Source organism: Rhinolophus sinicus, linkage group LG05 (assembly GCF_036562045.2).
Source record: "Rhinolophus sinicus isolate RSC01 linkage group LG05, ASM3656204v1, whole genome shotgun sequence".
NCBI classification, from domain to species: domain Eukaryota; kingdom Metazoa; phylum Chordata; class Mammalia; order Chiroptera; family Rhinolophidae; genus Rhinolophus; species Rhinolophus sinicus.
The window spans coordinates 144,019,863-144,042,026 of NC_133755.1; the positions used below are offsets into that span (position 1 = coordinate 144,019,863).

The 22,164-nt window shown below is 40.8% G+C and overlaps 1 protein-coding gene across 3 annotated transcripts in view; it reads left to right on the top strand.

Annotated features, from left to right (window-relative positions):
* Nucleotides 1-5,047: 5,047 nt before the first annotated feature.
* DSE (dermatan sulfate epimerase) overlaps nt 5,048-22,164 on the top strand; it is a 58,052-nt gene continuing 40,935 nt past the window's right edge. Inside the window, exon 1 of one of the 3 annotated variants that reach the window (XM_074333467.1) lies at nt 5,048-5,068. The gene's annotated coding sequence lies outside the window, so the exon portion shown is untranslated. Of the gene's footprint in view, nt 5,069-5,733; nt 5,976-22,164 lie in introns of those variants that run through there. The other 2 variants (XM_074333468.1, XM_019741364.2) reach the window with 2 other exon arrangements.

Below are 22,164 nucleotides of genomic sequence, written 5' to 3' on the forward strand. Positions count from 1 at the left end.
ATTATAGTACAATCCAAGAATGTTGATTCTATGTCCAATGTCTGCTTCATAATAGTTATTTGTTGCAACATGCTTAATGACTCATCTGAAAGTGATATTGTATGTATGTATGTATGTATTAGGTTGGTGCAAAAGTAATTGCGGTTTTTGCAATATTTTTGACCTTTTAAACTGCAATTTCTTTTGCACCAACTTAATATATATATGTGGGTGGTCTTCACATGGTAATATTAATATGCCCATTATGAACAGAAACTCTACTATCTAGCATTATCCTTCTTATGTAATAGCAGGAAACTTAGAAAATTGATTCCTGCAATAAAAAGACAATTTGTTAAGACTTTTGAATGCCTTAAGAAATTCCTAGGCATAATGAGGATAAATGACTCAAGATAGGTAAAGTCTATTAAAGATTCCACCATAAGGATAGGAGCTTGGTTAGGTAGCAACTGGTAAGTATGCGGTGATGAGCTTACTTTGCCTACATGTCAGTGGACAATTATAAGTAACGTATACACCATCAAGTTTAACAATGGTAAAAGAAAGACACCATCTCATTTACATTTTGAGTAGGCCTTTGATTTCCTCCAAAAACAAAACTTTTTTCTCCTTATGCATTGATATTTTGTTAGTGAAAAGAATGCATCTTTACATTTTTCTATAAATGGCCACAGTACATGTAAAATATGGGAATCTCAGAAGAAGAAGTTAGAGTTTCATGGTCAATGATGCAGCGTGGAGAAGTGGGAAAAAGAAAGTTTGGCTAGCAACCAGGAGGCTTGCTTTCTCTTCCTACCTCTACCTGTTACCATCAGGAACTGGTAACAACCACCACCTATGTTAACTTCTGTTTTTTTGTAAAATGAAAGGATTGGCATATAATTAGTCCAAGTTTCCTTTTACTTTTTTTACACAGATGATAAGTGCTTCTAAGGAATGCTGTTTTTCTGTTAGACTGTACTCAAATTTTTACATTTTGTTATATTAGCATTTTTAAAAACACCAGTGTTTTCCTTTTGGCCATGAAGAGTAGTAACTTCTTCACACAGTTCTTCCTTAATTGCAGTCTTCTGGAAAAAGCCAGAGTTTGATAAAAAGTGGAGGATTAAATACTATCCAACCGCCTATTATAAAGAATCACCAAATTAAATTAACCCTCAGTAAACATTCATTTTCTAAACTCCTCAGTTGATGTCCACAGTTCTCAAAAACCACGTTAGGAAAATATTAAATGTTTAATATTTTTAAGAAAAATAATGCTTAAACTCCTTTTGGTCCATTCAGTAAGGAAAAGAACAAACTTCTAATTTCATTCATTCGTGTAGCAAACATCAATAATCATTTCTGTAATGCCAGAGAATAGTGCTGTGACTTGGTAGGTGTATGGAACATCTTGGGTAGTTGTCATGCATGGAGTCACGAGGGGTGGCACGCAGGGTCTCTGGTCCCGCTCCCCGCATAAGAACGCAGGATATGGCAAGACCAAAAAGGAACACCCACGGAGCCATAGGTAGGGGAGCCACACCACTATAGTCTCCCCGGCGGCTGGGTTGGAGACACAGGAAGCAGGAGCCACAGAATCCACAATCCACACTCCTCCACACTCCGCCGCTTGCTAGCTCAGCCACCATCTTCTTGCTAGCTCCCATTTGCTGCTAGCGTAGCCACAGCAGTTATATTAGTGGCCAACGGCTCGCTGCTTACAGCTGATGGCCAACTAGCCACAGTTGATGGCCATTTACTACCTGAGCCAGCACCTTTCTATGTGAGGCCGAGAGCCTGGAAACTGCTCTTTGGGGCTCTGTCCCCACAGTAGTTTAAAATAAATAAAGAGGTGACATAAAAATTATCCATTTCAAGAGTCAATCAACAATGGAGAAAAACTTTCACCTGAGGCCGGGACACTCAAACTGTAAGTGGGGCTTTAGATGCAAAAAGTTAGTATAGGCTGAGTTGCTTTAGTGGTAGAAGCCTGGATTTGAGATCAGAAAACTCAATCATGTGTGGTCTGAGCGATGTATATCTTGGGAAATTTGCTTCAACTTTCTGAACCTGTTTCCTCATGAGTCAAATGAGTATAGTAATGCCGACATCAGAGCCTGTGAGGATAAAATGAAACACATGTGGAAATTTTTGGAATAATTAATGATCCATCAGAAGATTGTGAGGCCAGGAAATCTGTACCTGACGAAGAATTATGTATAAAAGCCTCAAATTATGACTAGGTTGGAGGGGGTACAACTCAGTTATATTAAGAATGTAGGTAAATGTTTCCTTTTGCTTGTTTTTAATTGAGATAACATTGGTTTATAACATTATGTTAGTCTCAGGTGTACAACAATATAATTTGACATCTGTAAACACTATAGTGTGCTCACCACCAAAGGTCCAATTTCCATCTGTCACCATACATTTGACCCCTTTACCCATTTCACCCTACCCCCAACCCCTTCCCCTCTGGTAACTCTCTGGTCTGAATGTATGAGTTTATTTTTGTTATGTTTATTTGTTTTTCTTTTTATATTCCACATACGAGTGAAATCACACGGTACTTGTCTTTCTCCATCTGACGTATTTCACTTAGCATAATACCTTCAAGTTCCAACCACGTTATCTCCTTTTGTTTTAATGATGAAACCTAAGTTCAGGAAGTTTGAGTCATCAGGAGATGAAGCAGTAGCAGCAGAACAGTCTAGCTCACGAAGAGAAGCAGGTCAGCACTGGGAAAGTGACGGAGGCCATAGGCCTGAGTAACGGAGGTTGGAGAAGTCTTGGTGGATGTCTGTCCAGGGCTGAATGCCCAAAAATGGAAGGGAAAGCTGAGAGAGATTATCACTGAGTAAGTAAGTACAAGTCTAGGGCAATAGGGCTTGAGCAAACCAAAATGATCATTCCTCTTCAGTGACTCAGGGTGGATCTTTTAGGTGTAGGGGTAAGGCGGTTTTTTTACAAAGAGACTAATTTGGCCTCAGGGGGAAAAAAAAACATTTCAAGGATCCACACAGTTGTATAGTCATGGACCAGCTGGCTGGTTAGTAAAACGTAAAGGGCAAATTGGAGTGTAATTTAATGGATTATAAACTAAAGCATGTACTTGTTAATACTCCTGTAAGATTGGGGTCTGTTAGGCTAGATAGAGCCAAGAGTAAACCAAGCACAACAATATATACTTTTTTGTTTTGTTTTGTTCAGACAAGAATAAACATAAAAAGGATGCCCCTTCTTGAGATAAATGGATAACAAACCAGAACCAATTCCCCTTTTAATTCTTCTCTTCTCTATCATGAAAAATAACCATCCAACTGAAAGAATAAAATGAACTTTGCAAGAGTTGATTGAAAACTAAGATAAATGCAGAAAATGTCTTAGCTCTCTAAAGCTTAACTTCTTTTGCCCAGAAAAATTATATCTAAGCAAGAAGTTCACAAATAAGAACTTACATCTAGAACCAGCAAAGAGGAAGATGAATACTAAACGACTGGAGATGGACAAATGTTTTTTAAAAAGAACAGCTGATACCTGAAACCAAGACAAAGTGCTTTTCACAGATCCTGAGCAAAATTAATAAACCTGTTATTAAAGTCGTATCTGGGTACTTAGAAAAGGAAGAAGAAATTCAGAAGTTAATGAGAATTCACTAAGTAGTCATTTCCTTTTTTCACAATGTTGCTACACCAGTAAACACATCACTGGACAAAGCACAGCTGTTTAGGGCTCTATCTGGGAGGAAGAGGTTGCTTTTTCCTAGTAATCCCTCAGCCTGGGTAAGGGTTGTGTATTCGCTTCTCATTTCTACAAAGATGCCACACACCCATGCACATTTGATGATGCTCTGGGACAAGGAATAAAAATATGACTCAATAACACATGTTTCTTCAATTGATGAGATTATTCTAATTCAACAGCATGCTAATTCAGTGTCAGTTGGCAAGGAAGCATCTGAGAATGAGAACTTGAATGATGACATGGCCTACAGACCAAATTTACAGAAGACGTGAAATTGGGAGGTAGAATTACTCAGTTACATCTACCTCTGTTGATACAATGTTCTAGGTTGAGAGAATTACTGAGCTAGATGATTACTTGTGGAGAGCTTCAAGACATCAAAGCAGATGCTTTTTCTAAGGTCTCTTCCAAATTTGAGAAGCTAAATGGAAATTAATACTTATTATGGGTTACATACGTATTACAGCTAGGTACTTTTACAATTAATCATCTCTAATAATTGAATTAATACATATAAATCCCTTAACATGGTGTCTGGCATGAAGTAATTCTCAAATATTAGCTATTTTTATTGTATCCTCTCTATAACTATTCAATGAAAGTATTATCTCTATATTACAGGTGAGGAAACTGAGGCTCTGAAGTTCGTTTTCCAGGGACTTTAGTAGTAAATTGCAAAATAAGGATTTAAATCAGATTAAGCTAGCTCTAAATTAAAGAGCCCGTTTCTCTCCACAGGCCACCTTTAAATAAAACATCTGGAAGTTTATGCAAATCAGTGGTTTACCTGAGTGAACATGACAAAAATTTAACAAAACCACTTCTGCTTGACCTGTTTGTAAAGAATCTCTCTTCCAATGCAATTTCTGATAAAGAGAAGCCTAAAAGTAGACATTCACTTTTTTTCTAATGTAGCCTAATGGAAACTCCTTTGTAGGTCTTGCTAACCTCTGAGAACAGGGGGAATGGATAGAGGTGGCCCTTTAGAACCCAAACAAAGCACTTTGAAGCAAATGGGGGGAAAAGCACTGCTCTCAGGTAAAACATCTCTGGTTCTAAGGATTGGATAAACATCTGTCACTTCTGTACTCTCTAGCTCTGGTAGGTTAATTACATGCTAACACTGAGGGAGACGAAGTTAGCCCTGAGGCGATGGTCCTGTTCACATCAGAAACGTCCCTGGAACCAGGTTGGTGCAGTGGCCGCTTTAAGAGAACAGAAGAAACTTCTCCAAGGGGGCTGTGACTACTAAGGTTACAAATCCTCCTCTTGAAGAATCCAGATGGATGAAGGGTTTCCCTCTCTCTCTCCTCCATCCACCCACACAGGCGTAGGAGATAAGGTAAATGGAATTTCCTTTTGTGAGCTGCATACATCAAATGCTCTGTTCCTGACCCTTTACCTTTGATGATTAAAATCCATTCAGTTTTCAGAGTTCAGTAGTTTTGGATTTATTCTATTTTGTTAGTACAATTAAGGCGAGAACGGCTTCTAAATAGGTGATTTTTCTCCCTTCTGAGAAGAGTAAAACCGAATGCTGGAGAAAGAGTAACCGTTTTGTTGAAGGCGAGTGGATTGGGCAACAGCCCCTGTGATAAGATTCTCCACGTTTTCCTCGATTTCTTTCTTAACCCAGGCTGGACGGAAGCATCAGCTCCTCCCCCTGGGTGTTCAAAAGTATCTTTCGGTTGGGGGCGATTCCGGAGTCGAACCCGAAAAGTATGGGTCACTAGAAACTACTACAGCACGTTAAAATCAAAGAGGCCTGGTAGGGCAGGGAATCGTGGAGTCAGGGCCCGAGCGGAGGGGAAGGCCGAGCGCAACTCGCGAGCTGCGGGTCCCAGGAGAAGAAGAGGGGGAGAAAGCCCGGCGGGCCGGAGGTCGGGGTCGGGCAGAGGGAGGGGGTCCCCTTTTCCCGCTCCCCATTCTCGCCTCCGCGAGCTCTGGTGACGTTGCGGTTTCCTCCTCCCTCCGGCTGAGCCTCGGCGCCCGCCGCGTCCCGCCCTCCTTCCAGTTCGCCCACACCCCGCCCGCCCGCGCTGGCCCGCCTCGCAGTAGCGCCGCCCGAGGCTGCAGCGGCGCATCTCGCGGCGCGGCGCCCACCGGCACCGATGGCGCGGCGGGCGCCTTGAGAACTTGGCTCCGAGGGCGCCGGGCGCCCTGGGGTGAGGCGGCCGAGAAGGGGCTCTGGAGCCTGGGCCGAGGCTGGGGAGGCGAAGCCCGAGAGGACGAAGCCGCGGCGGTGAGCGGTGAGCGGAGGGGCACGCGAGGGTGGGCAGGGGCGCGCGGCGAGCGCCACTCTGGGCCCCGTGAGGCGCAACTTTCTTCCGGAGTCTCGGGCGCGTCGCGGGAGGGAGGCTGAGAGCCACGTCCTCCGCCGGGTGCCGAGCGCCGCAGGCTGCGCGCCCGGTCCCGGCGCGGCGGGGTTTCTGGAGGGCGCTGGAGGCGTGAAGCCGGAGCCGGGTGCTCCCACGGCGGCGGGGCAGGCTCGGAGACAGCCTTTCGCCTTTTCCCACCCCTTGAACGCCCGGCGCAGAGCCAGGCGCACCGTAAGAACCTGGAGACCGCTTTTGGTGCGTCGCGTCTGGCCCGCACAGCTGCGATTTCCCGGACGGCCCGCGGGGCTCTCTGGCTTTCCTCTGTCGGGGTGGGTGGTACAGCCTCGCGCCCTCCTTTGCCTGCGTCCCCCTGCTAATTGGGCTGGTGGTGTTGGTCGTGTGTGCCGATCCTGGCGCTGGCAGCCTGCCTCTAGGGCTGCGGGAGCCGACTGACTAAGCTGGTCCTGAGCCTCCCCCAGGCGCTGGATTCCAGCGCCGCTAGGCTCGGCCAACTCTCGGAGCAATTGGTAAACCTCACTCGGAGGCAGCCCCTCGTGGTGGTGGTGGTGGTGGCGGTGGCGGTGGTGGGACGCTTGACTCACTGACTGGGAAGCTCTGTAAGCAATGCCACATGGGCTTAAGATCTGTCGCGGCTGGAATCTGAGCTAAGTTTGTGACCCGAGAACTTTCTGTTTCATCGCTCATTTGATTGAGGTAACAGCCTCTGCTTAGGCCGGCTGGCATGAAAGGTGGAAACCGAATCCATTGCTTCTAAAAGGAGGGGTGAACCTCATTTACCTAGAATTCCTTAGGTCAGGAAATGACACTTTTAGTTTCTGTGGATCTTCGTGTAATAAAGTTCTTTAAATTTTTTTTCGTTAGTCACAGATTAGAAAGTCAAGGTTTAGTTAAAGTTACATTCAATTTCAGAACGGACGTTCTCACTTAGAAATAGTTTCAAAACAGTTTTTTTCCCCAGTATAGAATTTAGTCTTCCAGGAATTACCTTTTCCTCAGTTTTATGAGTTTCTCAATAAATGATAACCTCTGAAATGAAATGTCATATATAATATTTTGTAGAATACTCACACAGTACTACTAAAATCGGATCGCGAAAATATAATATGCATGGAAGAAATAAAATACAGGATTACCTGTCTGTTTGCCTATTCTGTGCTATTATAAGGCCCCCAAATGGATATAAGTCCTTTTATGAAGGGTATAGGTAAGATGTGTTATAGTTAAAATGGAGGAAAGATTGAATTTGATACCTCCATCATCTAGTCACCCATCAGTGTGAGTTCAGCAAAAAGCACAAGACAGTGCTGGTCACTTGGGAGTCATACAGAGGTATATGAGAAACTGCCCTAGCTCTTCTGGAGCTGCTAATACAGACAGGGAGAAAACCTAAATAAACATCTGAGAGTTTGAGCTTGGAAAGCATCATTTTTCATTGATTAGTATATGTCAGTATAAGTTTCAAGTTTTAGTTAAATAAAAACAGTGGCCTACAAAGTACATTTTTACATTCAAGTTAAAAAAAATATTGATAGTACAGTCACCAAGTAAAAAGGGATTCTCACAAAACAAAACAAAACAAAAAAAAAAAACAACTAAAAAAACCTTGGACAAAGAGAAATTTGCAACAGAACACAGTGTAGACCTTTGCCATTGAGGGTATTATTAGGACCTTCCCCTACCTTCCCAGACCTTCCCAGGTAGGGGTTGTGTAAAGTTCCTCCCTCTGAGGTCAGGAGCCTAGTTGTGGGAAAACACCCTATAAGAAGTCAGCTAGGTTGGCCACATGAGGTCAGGACCATCATAGGGACTACTAACATTTGTGTGTGCATCTACTTTAGTACTTATAAAATGAGTCCACAAGTTAGTAAGGTTTTCAATGAGATTTGTGGTCTTTCCCTTTTGGTATGAACAGTGGTGCCTTGAGAGGACCTGGTCATTATTCATGAGGTGAAGTCCTTAACTTCACAAATGCTGTCCTGCTTTTCCCAATGCCTTATAAAGATTTTTTAATTTCTGAAAAAATGTTTTAAAATCATAGGTGAACATACATTCTGCAATTAAACAATAAAATATACATTTCTTAATGTTATTTGTGTTAGTTATTTTGGTATCTATTTCTATGGTCTTGGATCACACTGTGTTGCATGAAAGAAATTACATGATTCCCATTCAGAATTATGATTTCAACAAATGACTGGAGAAGTATAAAGGAAGATAAAATATTTAAATGGGGTTCTAATGTATCAGTAATCTTTGTTTCCAAAAGCGTAAAGAAATTAGTAATAAAAGGCTAGCATTTTGTGGTTGCAACATATATTGACTATTTCTTAACCATTAGCTTGTTTGAGTCCTAAATATAGTAAATACTCTTATCCTTTTTCACCACCCCAGTAAAAACAGAAATATTGTCATCCTGTGATGTGGCTCTGGCAGGCCTTTGAGGAGATCTAGAACGTGTGGTGGAGGGAACGTCATCATAGTGGAATTGTTCCATTTACTGAGAGCAGCTAGATCTTTACTTTTCTGAAAGAGAGGGTAAGGTACCTGATGAGATTCCGTGACCAACAGCCTCCTGAAAGAATGTGTCCAAGCAGAGGACAGAGCAGTTTTTACTACTAATGCCTTAGGGTTTTTCTCATCTTGGAATTGTATTATCTTCCCCTATAGTGATCTGTAGAATAAAACTTTCGGGGGAGGGGTCACCAAATTACCAGCAGATGTTTGGATAACACAATAAAATTCTCTAAACCTAGAGTCAGTGCCCAACATGGGAATTAGCCAAGTGCTCATATAAACCCAGAGAAACGAAAAGAAATTATTTTCCCATGAAGTTCATATGGAGAATTAGTGGTGGAATGGGAAGTAGAGATTAAAACTGCAGATTCCCAAGGCACTGATCCATGCTTCTATTTACTGATAGCAGTAATTAGAAATGGATGAGTTTCAAAAACTCTTTGCCAGCCCTAATGAGCAATTCTACTAGGGAATTCCTTTTTAAAAATTAAACTTCGCATTTTAAGTGGATACTATTTTAATTGAAATAATTATTTTTCAAAGAAAATCTTCATATATTTGAGTAAATACATAATAGAGTCCCAATTTCTGACCCATCTAAATTTAGCGTTTTACTACTAGAGTGGTCTGGTTAGCTGATGGTGAAGTGTTGCAGAAAAGAATCAAATTAAAAAGAGAAATGCAGGAGGCAGGTGGGATGAAAGAGAAGGGGAAGGGATTAGACAGCATAAATTGGTAACTACAATATTGCCACGGGGTATGAAAGACAAGTTTGGGGAACATAATCAATAATGTTGTAAAGATTTTGTAGGGTGTCAGATGGGCAACATGTCTTATGAGGGAGACCCCCCTTCATGGACAGTGTAGATGCCTGACCACTGCGCTGTACACCTGAAGCTGAAGTTGAATAATATTGTATGTCAACTATAATTTAATATATATATAGTCACGGGATATGGAGTATAGCATAGGTAATACTCAATGGAATTTAATAGATATATGCTATGTCAGAGAGGCAATAGATTGAAGGTGAAATCTATTCACCACTTTGTGAGGGTGAAATGTCTAACTATTGCATTGTTTTGTGCACCGGAAACTAATTAAAAAAGAAAAGTATTGTGGATGGGTTTAAAGAGGGGGCATTAGGATTAATTAATGCTTCCTCACAAGTTCATATTACTTTAGACAAGTGAAGGAAAGGGAAAGTCCCTGATAATACAGCTACACGAATACTTACATTTTCAAATCCCTAGTACTTTTTAATTTTTTTCAAATCATTTGAATATTTTCACATTTTAGCCTAGTGGAAATGGAGAGTGATGTAGAGCAGGTATCTTCTCTTCTTAGGGGTAGGGAAATGGAAATACTGTAAAGTTAAACAATTTATTTATCATCTTACAAGTATATAAGTGGCCTACCTTAAATATGAGACTAACCTACATGACACATTTAATTCTCCTTTTCTCCTTTATGACTCCAAATTCATGTTGTTAAAGACTCTTAAATTTTATTTTCCTACAGATCTAGTTTATTATCCCTTTTACTACTCACTGCTGTCCATGAACTGCCAGCTCTAGAATGAATGCTTATGTGCTTTCCAGGTTTCTGTAAACTGGCTATTTACAGACCCACTTCCAACAGCTCCCTCCTCTTCCATTCCTCTATATCTCTTCTCATGTCTTGGAAGGATTCCATTGTGGGGCCTCTTCTAATTTCTGCGGAGCCCTAGGCTCGTGGATCAGATCTCATTAGCTGGCCTCACGTCTTTGGGTGCTTTACCAAGTATTGCTTATTTCTGCTTATCTAGGCAAGCTCCAGCCTGTTGAGGGTGTGAATTCCAGGTCCTCTTTCAAATGCCCAGGAGAGTATAAACCTGCAGGAGGCAGAGTGTTCAGAGAGATGGTTGAAGATCACAAAGAGGAAAAGGGAATGCTTTTAATTTGGAAAGAGAAGAAAAGATTGCTGAGGCCATGTGTTTATTTCTTGAATGCAGTAGTTTGTTTAGTTCTTAATTCAGAATAACACTGTGAATTTTAATGAGCATAAAAATTACCACTGAATTCTTTCTGTTTTTTTCAACTCTCTTGGGATATTCCATAAACAAGATCTTGGTAAGTGTTGTCATCAAATGTTAGTAAGCAATACCTGAAAGAACAGAATTTGTCTCTTCAGTAATATCTAGAAGCTGTAAACATACTGATAATAAGCGTGGCTTATTTTGGCATTGTAGATTTGGGAATAGTTATAACTATTAGGTAAGTGTAGTCTTGTTTTTAAAAATATAACAGAAGACAAATAGGAAGTTAGCTCTCAATTACACATACGTGACATCTCCATTGTAGGTTGTGTCCATCTGCTTTTCCTAGACAGGATCAGAGTGAGTTTGCAACTGAGCGTATGTGTCTGCATGCTAAAAAAATGTTTTTGGTATTATTTATAGAATTAATAATGCCTCTGTTGTCCCCAATTAATGCAAAAAATAGCAGGACTGATAGTAAAATCCCATGTGTCTAGTTTTACATGCTTTTTAAAGTATAATTTGAATAAGTTCATAGTCAAAAAGCTTCCATTTAAATCTTTCTATTTGAAATATTTGTTGCATACACAGATGCCATAGAGTTGTGAATGTGTATTGATTAAATCAAGGCTTTTGTATTTTTCTCTTGTGTAACAAACTTAGCTACTAAGCAATAGGCCTTTAATGCATGCAGATGTTGTACCACAACAAAGCTGAATCAGCATTTCATAACACTTAAAAGGGATTTGTAAAGGAAATGGGCTCACCAAGCTTGTGGGTCTATAATATTTTTATTGATGAAGTAGGCAATATACTGACTTTACTGTTGGAGTCTAATGGCTGTTGCAAGAAAACATGAGGATATTTGTTAACAGTTCCTTCAGTGGGGGGCAACAACATTAGATTGGTTATGTAAATTTTGGTACGAAGTGTAGTGCTCTGCAGATGATGTTCTGACTCCAGTAGAGATTACTCAGAGAAATAAGAGACTACAAATTGACGCTTTCATTTCGTGCAGTCTTTTAGATTGGTAGAAGTATTGAAAGACTTACTGCATTTCTCAAGTGAGTTTACTTCCAGAAAGTTGTGTCAGCGATAAGAAAGTCCAACTGCATGATAAAACGCACTAAGTAGTTTAAACCTGTTTGCTGCCAAGGTGAGCTCACCATCCTGACCTGTGAGCTAGAGCAGTAGTGAAGACCCAGGTGGCCTGGCTGCAGGACAGTCCTTATCTTCTCTGCAGGCTGACTGTAAACTCGTCTCCTTGAAACTACGCCGTTTTTGTTGTTTGAGTATATCTGAGGACAGACTCTAAGCACTGGATTTCTAGAATTCCACTAATTCTAGTAAAGAATGTTTCTAGGGGCCTTTGCAGTTGAGTGATGTCATTCCAGGAGGCGTGAATGCGGCCTGGCTAACCGGCCCTGTAGATAATCTGGCATGGACCCGCTGGGTTTTGGAATCACCTGCAGTGTGTACACTTCTCCCGTGGGGGGAATGGGCCTGGCAAGAAAGAAAAAGTAGCCTGAAAGGGGGTGTTGAACAGCTGTTTTCCATCTTTCCTGAAGAAAAAGAGGAGGAAATGGACTTACAGCAAGCATCAGGAGGGATTTATGCTAAATACAGCGAAGTTTTTCTGAATGTTTTAACCTTCAGAATAGATTCCTAAAGCAGGCCTTTGAATTCTTCTTTGGTTAGAAAGGTTGAAGTGAGCTTGTCCTGAGGGGATGTTAGTGTTTGTCTTCTGGGGTTCTAATGTTATGACTTCCACTCATCTGGATTTGAAAATCTTAGAAATTAAAAATGATTTAATTACATTGACCTGTGAACAACATGGGTTTGAGTTGCACAGGTCCACTTATATGTAGCTTTTTTCCTGAATAAATATGTACAGTACTGAAAATGCTTTTTCCTTATGATTTTCTTAACATTTTTTCTTTCTCCAGCTTACTTTATTGTAAGAATACATTATGTAATACATATACAAAATATGTGTTAATCGACTATTTATGTTGTTGGTAAGGCCTCCAGTTAGTAGTAGCTATCAGTCTTTAAGTTTTGGGAAGTGAGAAATTCTATGCAAATATTTTAACTGCACGGGGCATGGGCACCCCTAACTGCCGGGTTGTTAAAGTATCAACTGTATGTGAGTGTGGAAGTGGTCAGTTTTAGGGCCTGAAATACAAGTTGCCTTTATAGTTTCTATTTAGCATTTTTATTTGTTAATACAAAGTATTTACTAACTGGTTAAATACTGATCATACCTGTTTCCTTTAACTTTTCATTCAGGCACACATCACAGTGTCTGAAAACTCCTCTATGCTTAATCTGTTTTTACCTCAAACAGGTCACTTTTCTCCACATTTCTAGAAAGTCTTAAAAAAAAAAAAAAAAGGTCTTGCGACCAGACTGTCATGTTTCATTTGGACTCTCAGTAACAATCTTTTCTGTTTTTCTGCTCCATTTTTCATAGTAGAACTAGACTGGCAACAGTGGCCACATGAACATCCAGAGCATTCATCCATCATCTGGGCAAAATATAGAGGTTGCCCATGTCAGAAAGAGTCTGGAAGCTTCTCTCATACCAAACTTTTTGTAGCAGTAATTCCAGTTAAAAGATTTAATGGTATTTATAGAAAGAAACAGTGTGAACTTTGTTTCCTTTTTGTTTAGGAGATTGAATCTGTAGTAGAATTAATTCTGTAGTTTCAGGACAGTGGTTCTGTTTTTTTCTCAATTTTAAAATTAGGCAGTACTTAAGATGTAATTATCTTAAAAGCAGGTTCATTTTGATGCAGTGAAAGGTGTTGGAAAATGCACTGTCAGCCAATATTGGGTCAATGGGCTTGGGGGATGCCAAAAAGTAAGCCCAGCAATGTCAATATCTTAGGCAGCTGCAATTAAGTGTTTCAACTTAGTTTTACAGCAATTTTGAAATGCTTTTCACAGTTATCTTTCTCAAAAGAAATTGATTCCTGGAAGCATTGAAAAGCTTGCAGAGTTACCTTAGGTGAGAGTTTCTTTTGCTGGCCCCTTGAGATGTGAGGTACATTTCTTCTTTTCTTCCTCTATCTTTACTATAAATCTGTAAGTTAGACCCTACTGGTTCTAACGGGAACCCAGAAGAAGTGGAGAGTGAAGTAAGAATCAATCTGTTGCTTTTGTGCAGTAGTTCAATTTATCCTTTCCTAAACACTGGTGAAATTCTAGGATTCACCTTTTTTCCTAAGAAAACCAGTATTGTTCAGATTGAATTCATCCTGTTAACCATGTGCTATGATAGGGTTGATGAGATTTTCACCATTAAAATTTTTAGACTTGCATAGAATTCTATATAAAACTCAAATTAAATGGTATTTGAGTACCCACTGTAGGAACTTTAAAAATTCAATTTCACCTCTACTTGTTAAATTTCATCTTGCAAGTTTTAGGGTAAGTTGGACCACTTCCAGTGTCTTTCTTGGGGAAGAAACGTGTAGCAGTATTTATACTACTAAATTGCCTTAAAATGATAAACCCTGTGCTAAAGAACTTGAATTGAGCTCGCAGTGTTAGGGTGGTTACATAACAACAGATCCCTCTTTGTGTGCTTACACCATTTTTTCTTGGTGGTGAAGCCACTGTAGTTTGGTGCAGTGATTGCAAGTTTTAGAAAAGATAAGGCCGTGTTACTTGGCAATGAATGCTTTGATATATATCTTTTTCCAGTGTACTTTTGAACCTGGAGAGTCAGATGAAAGAAGGCTATACTTGAGCGATAGACATCCTGAAAGGATTTAGTCATTCAGCAAGTATGTGCCAGGTGCTTCTGTGTTTGAGGGGACATCTAGATAGAGGCAAAGAGGGGAGGCATGCAAAATAAATAGGACATCGTTTCCAGCCTGGAGGAACTATAAAATCTGGTTGGAGAAGAATAACTGACTATGAAACTTTGTGAGAACAACTAAGTGCTGAACAGAGACAAATGCACGTAGCAGGGTTGCAGGAAGGAGGAGATCTGTAAGGATTTCATGGGCAGAGAATACCCAACTAGGAGGGGAGAATGAACTGAGTCTTGGAGGATTTTGTGCCAAAAAGAGGAGGGAAAGAAGCATTGCAGGGAGGGTGAAGGCACAGGAAGAGGAGTGAGCAGCAAAGTGGAGTGGCTGCCAGGCTGAGGAGAACCTCTTAGAAAAATCATGGAAATTCACTTATCTCCTTTTACGACATCCTCTTTCCTTTCTTCCTTGTCTTCCTCGTATATTCTTTCATTGTTTCCCACAAATATTTTTTGAAGGTCTGTATTGCATGTAATCAGTGGTGCTTGACACTTTAGGAAAGACAAGACTCACCCCTACCTCCTAGCAGCTTGTACCTGAGTAGGTGAGCTCGACCTCAAATCTCTTTTGGGTCCAGCGAGGACTGAAACAATAAATGAGAGAAAGGAAGATAACATATGCCTGCAAATAATTTGATATGCCTGTAACTAGTACTAAATGCAAATTAGTAGAGACAGTTAAAGCTATTAATATTCTTACTAACCCCCCTTTTCAAGCCCAGTTCAAATCCCACATTCTCAGTGCATCCTTCCTTCTTTACACCGGCCAGAAATGTTAACGTTTGTAAATTTCAGTAGTACTTGGTCATTCTGATATGTACTTCCTTTTGTTTTGGTGGTTTGTATAACTATATTATTTCTTCTGCCATCTTATAAGCTGATACAAGCACCTTTTCGGCTGGCCTCATACCTCAATTCCCAAAGAATATTGAGCAATGCATATATGGGGCCCCAGGGGAGAGCACTTATGGATGGAATTGCCAGGGATGGCTTCAGGGAACACTGTATTCTTTGAGAAAGGAAAGAGGTTGCGTGTGGGGCAGAAAGAGGGAACAAAGTACCTCAGACTGGGTGGTTTAAATACCAGAAATGTATTGTCTCACAGTTCTGGAGGCTAGAAGTCTGAAATTAAAGTGTCAGCAGGGTTGGTCCCTTTTCAGGCCATGAGAGAATCTTTTCCATGCCTCTCTCCTAGTTTCTGGTGGTTTCTGTCAGTCTTTCATGAAGTTCCTAGTTGTTTCTTGAAGTTTCACCCCATTCTTTACCTTCATTTCACATGGCTTTCTTCCTATGTGTGTATGTCTGTCTATCTCCAAATTTCCCCTTTTTATAAAATCTCCAGTCTTATTGGATCAGGGGCCCATCCTCCTCCAATGTGTGACCTCTTCTTCACTAATTATATCTACAATGACCCGGTTTCCAAATAAGGTCACGTTGTGAGGTCTAAGGGATTAGGACTCCAGCATGTGAATGTTTGCAGGACACCATTCAACCCATAACAGATTCCATGTCAGCTCTCTTGAGCGTACCACACTGTGGGGAAAGGATTGTAGGAAAGAGGAAGACTGTAGGTTTCTATGAGAAACAATTAATGAGCTGTCCTTGGCTCTTCTATCCTGTTTGCCTGGACCTGAACCATTTCCTGAACAGCCACAGCAGTGGACATGTCACAGAGGGCCTTGGGATATTGGTGTCTCCTGAAAGGATCTTTTGACTTTCTTCTTTCCAGTATGGCATTCTTTGTAACTTCTTTCCTTTTGGGATTGAGTAATACAAATATTAAGATAAGTTTAGGAGCATTATGCTTGCACTGAGTAACTTCAGTCTTTTCAATAAATTTGGATGATATATCGCTATCTCAAGAGTACAGGTGATAAAGGAAGAATTGAATGTTTTTGGAAAGAGGCAAACATCTAAAGTATCAATGATAAGGATTTTATTAAGGAGTTGATTGGAAATGAATAAGTGGGTGGATATGTAGCTGTGAGGTAAGATAGAAGTTGATGCTTCTCGGGTATACAGTAGGGATTGAAGTAGAATGGGCAGATATGTTTGAGGTTCCTAAATCACTGAGGAAGTTAGAAATATCCCCAAATGATAGAAATTACCTGTGAAGACTAAAAAGAGTACATAGAGAAATGGTGATTTTAAGTGAATAACGTGCCAGGAGAGTCACTCCGAGAAAGACACTAAAAGAACTAAGGTGGCCCCAGGGATGAAGAGGCTGGTTCCATCTTGCATGTGTGTTAAGGCAAATGAGATTCGGTCATCACAGGAGAGCACAACAGAGGATAAGGTGTCCCTGAAAGAGTCAAAGATACTTCATAAAATCTTTAATTTGGAAGGACCTTAAGTGGCATCCGGTCCCTTCCCCTGCCCCATTTAACTCAGGAATCACCTGACAGATGGCCATCTAGTCTCTGCATTGACTTAGGACAAGACATGAGAACAAAATGTAAAAAAATTTAAATTAGTGCGGAAGGAGTTTACTCCAGCATAGATGAAGAGAATTTCATTAGGTTTGACCAAAAGAAGTAGCTAAGTGGAATCTGGCTGTCAGCAGAGATGGAGTAAAATAGGCAGGGTGGATGGATATGGTAGGTAAATGCTTGGATTAAGAAATGCAAAGAATGGCGCTAACACTCCCAGCATAGGATGCGAAAGACAGAATGAAATATAGACAATAGATTGACCAAGACAAAGATATATAGACACTGAGGTAAACATCCATGACCTTAAACATACACAAAGACACCGACATTAAATATCTGGCCATGTTTCAGGCTCTGAGTTGGGGTATTTCTGGCAGGAGTATGTGTTTTGGCCTGTGGACCTAAGGCAAGCAATTCGGAGATTATTCTTTTGTTCTGCATAGTGTGTGTGTGTGTGTAGTCTCCAGCAGTCCCGCAAAACTTTTCTTTTCCTCGGAAATTGTTTTCTGACTATTGTTTCTTTTTACAGAGCTATAAAAACTCAGCGGGATAAGTTTTTTAGCACAAAATAATAGAAATGATAAAGGTATAAAGTAAATAATATTTTATTAGAAACCATCCTCATTCTTTTGAATTCCCTAGAGAAATGTTATCAGTTCAGACTGATTTTTTCTTAAATTTGCAAATAATAGCACTAATAAAGCCCTTATGCCAAACAATTATGTAATAAAGGGAACTACTTTAAATTTCAAAACAGAACAACCTCAACAACAAGTCCTTGCACTGAAACAGTCATCCAGTGGAGAGAGAGGCCTGGCTAGTGCCGCCTGAGGGAGCAGGAGGTCTAGTCCCATGCAAAATGGGCTAAGAGTTTTAGACGACATTAGGAAAGACTCTGAGAAACCATTGAAAACCATCCATGCAATGGTGCAAAACATAGGACTCGGAGGAAGTGGACTGCGTCCGGTGATGGGAGGTGGCCCCTGCACGTTAACAGGGGTGTGGCAAGACTTGGGGAGACACGTGAGCCAGCCGCAGCCTGGGGCGACGTGGTGAGAGCGCTGTGCCTAAGGGTGGTGAGGGAGCGTGCTAGGTGTGACAGCAGCTCTCAGGAAATTCTGTGATCATCACCTGGATGAACCTTGAAGGTGTCCAGCATTGTAGTGCATTTTATCTCCAGATGGTTTGTCTTGGTGCACAAAGATTTTTGTTGCTTTTTATGTAGTAATATTTATACAGCTCTATAATTATATGTGTAGTTATCTCTGAGTTTTTAAAGGTTTACGTCTTGCCATGTTCATCTATTCAATAAATCTCTAAGTGTTTATTAAGTGCTAGACACTCTTCTAGGTGTTAGGGAGGGAGCAGAAAGAAAGTGCCCTCATGGAGCTTACATTCTGAACCGGGGAGCCAGGCACACAGAAGAAATGAGTAAATTATACAGTCGATGAGAAGGGTGCTATGAGAATAAGTGCTATAAAGAAAATAAAACTTTGAAGGGAGTTAGCGAATGGTGGTGGTTGTACATGGTAAGGATGTAATTTAAATAAGATGGGGATGATCACAGCCAGCCTGACTGAGAAAATGACGTTTGAGCAAACACCTAAAGGGGGTAGGGGAGCAAGCCACATAGATGTCTGTGGGAAGCATTCTAGGCAGCAAGAAGAAGCACACAGGTGCTGAGGAAGGAGGACTCCCCGTGTGTTTGTAGGGTATCCGATGGACACTTGTCTCGTTAGGGAGACCACCTCAGGTATGATGTAGATGCCTGATCACTGCACTGTACACCTGAAGCTGAAGCCGAACAATAATGAATGTCAACTACAATTTTATATATATATATATATATATATATATATATATATATATATATATATATATTTACAAGAAGCGGAGTACAGCATTAGGAATAGAGACAGTGGAAATGTAATGGCTGAGTGCGATGTCAGAGGGATAGTGGATGGGAGAGGGGATTGTTACTGTGAGGGATATAAATGATAAATGTCTAACTATTACATTGTTTTGTGCACCTGAAACTAATAAAAAAAATGTTACCAAAAAAAAAAAAAAATGAATAGACAGGAGGCCACAACTCAAGAAGGGGGAAAGAGGCAGGAGAGTTGTAGGATATGAAGGCAGACAGGCCAGACCATGCGGTGCCTTGAGAACTATTGTTAGCACTTTGGTTCTTAACTCTGAATGAGGTGGGAAGCCAGCGGAGGGTTTTTAATGCAGTGGGGACATAATCTGACTTATGATTGAACAGCTCTGGCTCCAGTGTTGAGAGTGACTGTCGGGAGGTAAGGGTGAAGGCATGGAGGCGAGTTTGGAGGCTGTAGCAGCAATTCAGGCAAGACATGGTGTAACGTGGGCTGGTACGGGGTTGGCGAAAGGGGCTGGATTCTGGATGTATTCTTTGATGGACTCAATAGAATTTGCTGATTGTTTGGATATGGAGACAGAGAGGGAAGGGAAGGGGAAGTGGAGGAGTTTGGGCCTGAATTGCTGGTAGGATTGGTTGCCAGCAACTGAAATGGGGAAGTCTGAGAAGATAAAGCCTATATCTTTGGGTTAATTACATCTGTTTATCACTGTTTTACAAAGCAGATACGTGGTATCCTGAGTTCTGGTTAAGAGTCATAAGAGAACATTCAGCAAGTACTCAGGGATTCTGAGGCCAAAGAACTGATCTGTGAGACAAAAATTTTTGACCAAAAAAAGTACATACAAAAAATTGTTTGAGGATGTGAAAGGCAGCAAAAGAGTAAATGTATCATCGGTGCGTATTTGAAGTTTCAAAAAGTGGAAGAAAGCTTAAATATAAGTAAGGAATAAAAAAGCTCTTTATGTATAGTGCTAAAAGCATCGCTCCATATATGAAATTTTTATTTTAAATGGAATGAACTGGAAGTGTAGCTTTAACGCCAGCAAATTACTTTCCCAGAAATTCTTTTAAGCTTTTTGCCTAGCATCTATCTGTTAGACAATATCTAAAGCTTTTAAGCAGTCTGTAAGTCCAGTATGTTTTGCTGTGTCGTTTGCTTCAATAGTAATATCCAGAATCCTTTTCCTGGATATGAGTCAAGAGAACAATAACAAAAGTTGAGTAAAGAGAAAGATTTGGTGAAAAGTATCACAACATTTTCTGTTCTAATGGGAAAAAAGAGTTATTGCAAGACTCTCATAATCCTAACAGGAATTTAGATGATTGGACTAACAATCAAAGTTGGGGTCTCCAAGACCACCTTTGGGCTCAGTGAGTCACTGGAAGTTGTTATAATCAGGGTTGTGGTTTAATACAGCCAAAGGATACAGATTAAAATCAGCAAAGGGATAAGGTGCTTGGAGCAAAGTCCAGGAGAAACCAAGCGTAGGCTTCTAGGTGTGCTTTCCTAGTGGAGATGCACTCCCAGCCACAGTGTGCAACAGCCATGCACACTGTTGCCAGCTGGGAAAGCTCCCCCAGCCTTGGTGTCCAGAGCTTTTATTGGGGTTCAGTCATGTAATCATGCAACACTTGCATGACTTACTTCAGCTATTCAGACTCTAGCTCCCCCTCCCCCCAGAACAAAGATAGGAATTTATCATAAATCACACTGATAGTATAAACTATCAGATCACACTGGTGCCACATGACCCAAGGCCTCAGGCATGCATGCAAAAAATTCCCATCCAGCAGAAAATTACAAGGGTTCCCAGCTCATCTCCCCGGAGCTAAACAAGGGCCAGTCCTGAAGGCAGGCCTTTCTTGGAGATGGGTAGTGTATGAGCAGTAGGCCTGCTGAGTTAACCCTTTCCTGCGAAGCATGGTGTTACCTTCCACATGGTATTCGTGCTTCTAAGAGTCATTATCATTAGGGATAAACTTATAGGACCCTATCCTGGAGGAGATTATATAAGGACAATCCCCAAAGATACGTAGTTTTAGCTAAATTCATGAATGAGTGAACCAGAGTAGATTACATATAAAAAGTTAAACGTGTTTTGTGGTGCTTCACCTAAAAATCTGTCGTGGATGCCATGACTCATCCCACAGAAGTCTGTAGATACTGGGCTAGAAGAACAGTGGAAATGGGGGATTGATTGAAATCAGGAAGCAGCGTAAAAGAGGAAATGTGGCCTGGACGTTGCTGGTAAGGCAGACGAATTGGCTCATGTGATTACGGAGGCTGAAAAGTCCCACGATCTGCTGTCTGCAAGGTGGAGCCTAGGAAAGCCCATGGTGTAAATTCCAATCCCAGGCAGAAGACTGATATCCCAGCTCAGGGAGGGAGGGATGGAGAGGGGATGGCAGGGGAAGGGAAGGAGAGAAGGGGTGGAGGGGGGGAGAGAGAGAGAGAGAGAGAGAGAGAGAGAGGTTTTTCTGTGTAAGCGCACACACGAACACAAACATTAGTATGATGTATCAGTAAGCTTTATCTGTCTATATAAATTTGGGTGATGGAGAAGTAGTATTAGATCTGAAGGCTTCTTTCATCCTCAGATGTGTTCAGTTACTTGGAACATGTACCCTGAGAGTTATAAATATGCAGTTGAGCAGGAAGAAGTAGAAACCTCTTGGCATCAAATACTTTATATTTGTCAAAATATTTGATATTTTTAGGCTCTTGAAGAGTCTGCAAGGTTATGAATACACAATGCATTGTACCTGTTTTTTTTGAGCGCTTCCTCCTGGTGTCATGGCACACTTCCCTTCAGTGGAAATGACCTTGGCGTTCTCATTGAGATGATGACTGCTAGCATTTACTGAACACCTTGTAAATCCTAGGCACCCTTTTATTGCTTTAAGCGTATCAGCTAATTTAATATCCCAGAAATCCTGCGAGGAAGGTGTAATTATTTCATCCATTTTACAGAGAAGAAAACAGGGACATGGCTAAGGATTTGGTGGCTCTGGGTATCCAAACCTTAGAAGTCGGTATCTAGTTGTGCCCTCAACCACTAATCATGTTCTGAGGTGAATGACCATAGTTTGCGTTTGGGGGTAACACTTACAGGAAAGTGGTAAGTGCTTTTGTAGGTGTTATCTCATTTAATCTTCCAACCAGTCTATGAGACAAATACCATTTTAATCTTCATTTTAAATGAGGGACTAGGTATAGATAGTTAGCATGCAGTGGTGAGCTTGTAGCCCTTTTAACCCCCTCACCAGTCTGCCCTCATGAATCTATGGCAGGAAGAAAAATTTTACTTTAGTTTTCATTAGCATTTCATAGTTTCGTGTAACTGTTATTTGAAACTGTATGATGTTATATTTAGCTATTGGTGTCATTATCTCTGTTCATCTTCTTTTCTATGCTTTATTATTTTTTTTAGCCA